This window comes from Nannospalax galili, unplaced genomic scaffold (genome assembly GCF_000622305.1).
Source record: "Nannospalax galili isolate Female #2095 unplaced genomic scaffold, S.galili_v1.0 scaffold451, whole genome shotgun sequence".
Classification (NCBI taxonomy): domain Eukaryota; kingdom Metazoa; phylum Chordata; class Mammalia; order Rodentia; family Spalacidae; genus Nannospalax; species Nannospalax galili.
The window spans coordinates 3,393,510-3,399,929 of record NW_008331662.1 but is presented as its reverse complement, the minus strand read 5'-3'; positions in this window follow the sequence as shown (position 1 = coordinate 3,399,929).

Sequence of the window (6,420 nt, the reverse complement as noted above, 5' to 3'; positions counted from 1 at the left end):
CACATACTCTCTCTTACACACATACATACTCATACATACACATTCACATAGAGAGAGAGAGAGAGAGAGAGAGAGAGAGAGAGAGAAGCAATCTTTAGCCAGATTAGGCATGTTTGTAAGAGTTTTGCTGCCCTCTACTGGTCACTAACAATAATACTATCAGCTACAGTGTTTTTCTGATGCCAAAAAACAGTGGGCAACATTTTCAAACTACTTTTCAAAGTTTTCTTTGAATAAAAGAAGCTATGTAGTCTAGTAGTTAAGCGCTTATGCTTTGGAGTTAGATTCCCTCAATCCAAACACCTACTGGTTGTTTGAACCTGAGCAAGTATTGTGTGACTTGCCATGTCTCAGATCACTGACAATAAAAAGGTAACTATGGAGTAGGAAGGGGACTTGGTGGTTCAGCTCTTGCCAGCAAGTATGAGACCATGATATCCTCCCCAGCACTGAAAAAAAGTAAAAGGGATAATAGGATTAACTGAGTTAACATTTACAGACACTTAGAACTATGCCTATCATATAGGAAAAAGCATCATTGAAATGTCTGTTAAATCAGAACAAATTATAAGAAGGGACTAGTAAGCTAGCTCACATCTATAATCTTAGCACTTAAGAAGCTGAGGTAGGATCACTGAGAGTTCAAGGCCAACCTGGGGCTACATAGTAAGTTTCAGAGCAGTCTGAACTGCAGGGTGAGACCCTGTCTCAAAAATTGCAATAAAGCCAGGCATGGTGACACAGTCTTTAATCCCAGCACTAGAGAGGCAGAGGCAGGTGGATTTCTCTGAGATCAAGGCCAACGTGGTCTACATGGTGAGTTCTAGGCCTGCTGGGGCTACAAAAAAAAATAATAAAGTCTCTGGGTATCATTGTACACCTTTAATTCCTATATTCTGGAGGCAGAGGCTAGAAGATCTCAGAGAGCTCAAGGCCAGCCTGGTCTATATACTGAATTCCAGGAAGCCAGGGCTGCATAGTGAAACATTTTCTCAAAAAGAATTGCAGAAAAGATTTTCATTATATTTAGGTCATACTGACAATAATTTATATTTTTGCTAACTTGGAAACATTATTTAACTTCTTTAGACTTCTTATACCACTTAATAATAATTAAATGCTGGGAAATTTTTTTAAAATATGTTTTATTATATAGAACAGCTTAATATTCACAAGAAAATTTAGAAGATAACAATTTCCACATACTATAAACTCAGTTTCTCTTATGATTAGCATCTTATATTAGCAAGGAATATTTGTTACAAAAGTTGAACCAATGTCGATACATACTAACTGGAGGCTATAGTTAATATTGGCACTAATATTCAGATTCTGTTAGCTTCAGCCTAATGTCCTTCTGTTATTCAACAGTATCGTCTTGGGCTGGGGATGTATTTCAGTTGATAAAGTGCTTGCACCCATAATGCCAAATGTGATGGTACTGACTTGTAACCCCAATACTCAGAAGGTGGAAGCAGGAGGGTGAAAAAGAGAGAGGAAAATAAACAAGATCCCATCCAAGATTCCATGTAGTATTCGGCAGTCACGTGTCCATAGTCTTACTGGTTACAACAGTGCAGGCCTTCTTTGCTTTTGGTCTCCTCAACAATTTGGGGGGATATCTGTCAGTATTTGTATAATATCCTTGATTGTTTTTCTCATATTAGATTGGAGTTGTGGAAAGGAAGATTGGAAAGTTATTGCAAAAGAAGATTAGAGTGTCAAAATACTGTTTTCATCCCACCAAATCAAGCATACATACTATCACCATGATTTGTGACTGCTTGATTGTGACCCTGACCACCTGGCTGAGGTGTTTTTTTTCTCCACTGTCAAGTTCTTCTTCCCCCTTTTTCATAGTTTTAGAGGGAAGTTGTGGTGCATAGCCCATCCTTAAGAAGTGAGGATTCAGGCTGAAGAGATGACTCTTTAGAGGCTGGAGAGATGGCTCAGCGGTAAAGAGCACTGACTGCTCTTGCAGAGGACTTGGGTTCGGTTCCCAGCACCCATACAACAGCTAAAACCCATCCTTAACTCCGTTTCCAGGGCATTCAATGCCCTCTTTTGACTTCCATGGGCATTGCATGACACTGGTACACTTACATACAGGTAGGCAAAACATTCATATACATAAAATTAAACATTTTTAAAAAGGGTCATAAGTTTTTACAGAAATGATTGATTTTTAGATTTGGGTAGGAAACAAGATGTATTGCCTGCATGTATGTAATTGTAACCATGTCATGCAATGCCTTGCAGAGGCCAGAAGAAGGTATCAGATCCTCTGGAAATGGAGTTATGAATGGTTGTTGGCTGCCCTGTGGGTGCTGGGAACCAAACCCAGGTCTTCTGCAAGAGCAACCAGTGCTATTAACCCTGAACCATATCTTCAACCCCTACTTATTCATTCTTAATTTAAAAAATTCTTATTTATTATTTAAGGGTGTGTCGTAATGAACATGTGAAGTCAGTTCTCTCCTTCCAGCTTTATAAGTTCAAGGGATTGAACTCAGGTTGTCCAGCTTGTGTAGCAAGCACTTTTACCCACTGAGCCATTTCACTGGATTTATTATTTATTTATTTATTATCATTTTTTGAGACTGTGTCTCAAGTATCTGAGGCTGGCCTTAAATTTTCTAATCAGCTGAGGGCAAACTTGTACATCTCTGATCTTCCTGCTTCTACGTTCCAGGGGCTGGGGTTACAAACATGTACCACCATGCCCAGTTTATGGATGTTAGAATTCATTACAGGACTTTGCACATGATAGTCATGCCCCCTACCAACTGAGCTACATCCCTAGCCCTAGCCTTCAGCTCATGCTTACCTGTATAAAATTTCATTCCAACAGTGAGAAAAAACTCCTTCCACCTGCCATCCATTTACTCAGGGATTCAGTTCCTGTTGCCCTGTATTAGCAATATTAGAACTATTGACCCATACCCCAAGTGAAATGGCTCTAGCAACTCACAGGTGTTCTCATGGGTGTTTGCGTTTGTCTTCTGTCTTTTGACTTGCACACATTTCCAAAGCTACTTGAGGTCTGCGCCTTCCCTGGCTATCTTCTTTGGTGGGGTTGTTTCATACATTTTTAATACATGAGATTTTTCCTGTCATGGTATGCTTTCCTTCCTGGGACTCTCCTACCTCCTAAATAATTCTATTTTAGTTTGGATACTTTAAGTCTCACTCTTCTACAGGTTTTGACAAATGCATGGCATGTTCCGACCACTGCAGCATCCTACAGAGTGCTTTCACTTGTGTTTTAGATCTCCGTTCTGTCCCTACCTGTGTCCTGGAGGAAACTCGGGTTTTCCTGTCTCTATAGTTTTGTCTTTCTTTTAAGAAATTTAAAAATTATTATTGTTAGTGTGTGTGTGTGTGTGTGTGTGTGTGTGTGTGTGTGTGTGTGTGTGTGTGTGTGTTTGCCAGGTGCCCACGGAGGCCAAAAGAAGGTGTCAGATCCCCTGGAGTTGGAATTACAGGCGGTCTTGAACTGCCCAATGTGGGTGCTAGGAACCAAACTCAGGTCTTCTGCAAGAGCAGCAAGCACTCTTTGCTGCTGAGGTATTACCCCAGCCCCTATAGTTTTACCTCTCTAGAACATCATATCATTGGAATTACACAGTGCATAGCCATTTCACTCTATCTTTTTTCACTTAGTAATGCACATCTAAAATTCCTTCATGTCTTTTCATGGCTTGAATGCTCATTTCTTTTTTACTTCTGAATACTGTCCCATTGGGTGAAATTAGTTTATTCAGTCAAGTAGTGTCTTAATAATTGAAAATGTAATGATAAAGAAGAAATTATCAGGGCTGGAGAGATGGCTCAGCAGTTAAGAGCACTGGCTGCTCTTGTAGAGGACTCAGGTTTGGTTCCTAGCACCCGACATGACAGTTAACAACCATCCATAACTCCAGTTCCAGGGGATCTGATGCCCTCTTCTGATCTCCACAGGTACTGCACAACATGGGTGCACTTACATACAGGCAGGCAATATGCTCGTGCACATAAAATTAAAATAATAAAAAATATTTTTAAATAGAAGAAATAATCCTTTCCCCTAAAGAAATTCAGTCATTAGACTGTGTGCACATAAGTGTGGTTCGTACCTCACAGCCTGGTACAGGTGTATGCAAATGGTTGTGGGTACCCATAGGATAGTGGAGATCTGCACGGTCATATAATGAGTAGATTAAAAAAATGGGGCCTCCAGCCTACCTATGAATGGCCCCATTCTATAGGCTGGGATCCTAGAGCCAAGCATTGGCATCATCTCTTTCTGCTTCCTGACTGCAGGCCCAATGTGACCAGCTGGATTAAGCTGCTGCTGCCAGAACTTCTCTGCCAAGATGGATTATACTCTTAAATTATGAACCCAAATAAACCATTTCTTCTTTTAAAAAAATGGGGCCTCTGTCTAGAGCCTGTAAGATGCAGCAGGTGTTTGAGTGTGAGATGGGAAGAGAGGCAGAAGGTGGTTGGAAAATGAGCCTGCCAGTAAGCATTGTAAGAAGGTGGTAGAGGTGCTTTGGGTCCTGGTCTGTACGTGTAACACCAGAGCTAGATCTAGGCCAGGGACATGGTGGCATCCCTTTGCTCTGGTAATACTAGAGCAGCTCTCGGAGCACCTGCTGTTGTGAGTCAGATCCAGCACTGGGTACTTGGCACACATTTTTTCTTTGAGATGTGGACAGACACATGTACAGAATACGTGGATGCAAAGATGTGGAAGGATTCCATCATTCTCCCTTCTGCCACTGCTGGCGGCGTGGGGAGTGGGGGCTGACTGAAGAGAAAGCTGCCACTTTGAGTTCTCTTCATTCAGCATTTGGTCTCTGGTCCCAAGGCTTTAGAAATGCTATTGTGTGTGTGGAAGATTGGGTGTCTCAGTGGTAGAGCACTTGTCTAGCCTGCATGAAGCCCTGTCAATCCCCGGCACTGCTGGAAAAAAAAGAGGGGCTGAAGAGACGGCTCAACAGTTAAGAACACCTGCGGTTCTTCCAGAGGACCCAGGTTCAATTCCCAGCACCCGCATGGCAGCTAACATTACTCCAGTTCCAGGGGATTTGACACCCTCTTCTGGTCTTTGCAGGGCATAGTGCAGTTATATACATGCAGGTAAAACACTCATACATATAAAATTAAAATAAAAAGTAAAATTTTTTTAATAATTGAAAGGACTACGTTAGCACCTGCTGCATTCTCTAGGAGTCACCTCCTCTGTCATATCTAGGGATCAGAGCTTGAGATACCTGCCCCCTGCTGCCTCTACTTCCTCCTCTTCCTTTTCTGTTTTTTTTTTAAATGGAATTTTCATTTATGTGTATATGTGTGTGTTTGTCTGTATGTGTACTATGTCCATGCAGGAACCCTCTGGGGCCAGAAGAGGGGGTAGAACTCCTGGAACTGGAATTATAGGTGGTTGTGAAGTGCCTGATGTAGGTGCTGGGAACTAAACCCAGGTCTTCTTGCAAGAGCAGTAAGTGCTGTTGAGCCATCCCACCAGCCCCAGCCCCTGTTTTTTTGTTCATTTGTTTGCTTGCTTGCTTTTGTTTTGTTTTATTTTGTTTTGTTTTGAGACAAGGTCTCACTATGTAGCCCTGGCTGACCTGGAATTCCATATGTAGACCAGGCTGGTCTGGAACTCACAGAGATCTGCCTGCCTCAGCCTCCTGAGTGCTGGGATTAAAGGCACGAACTTTCATGCTTAACTTTAATTTTTTGAGAGGGGCCTCATGTAACCCAGGCTGGCCTTGAACTCCTGACCCTCCTGCCTTTCCTCTAAAGTGCTGGGATTATAAGTATGTACCACCACGCCTGGCTTCATGAAGTGCTGGGGATCAAACCCAGGACCTTGTGTATGCTAGGCAGCCACTCTACCCACTGAGCTACAACCCCAGCCCCTATGTAAGTTTCTTTAAGAAGGTAATAGTAACACTATTCATCTATGTATAAGATATCCACTTCCTACTCAGAGGGTTCCAGACTTTACTTTTCAACTTTAGATTGATTCTGTATGTGACAAGGTCTTGGGATTAGGCCAGTACTCCATGGAAGCCATTCAAACAGCACTGTTACAAAATATAATTCCCTAGGGGAAAAAAACTGTAAGACTATGAAAAATGGACAAGTCAGAGCTACCTAAGTTCCAACTCTGGTCATCATGATGTTTGGCACTGGAAGATGACATGTCAATTCCTACCTGCCCCCCACCCCAAATCAAGGACCTGTTAGGGGTAATCTTTGATAAAGACCTGAAACTTCACTAACTTTGCAGCTCTTTTTCACACTTCAGTCAGTGCGATCTGCCAGGGACTGTGTATGGAGTGACACAACAGGTAGTTAAAAATAGAACAGCGGTGAATTTGATACCTGCAACTAGGTAGCAGAAATAGAAGTTAACTCACAATTATC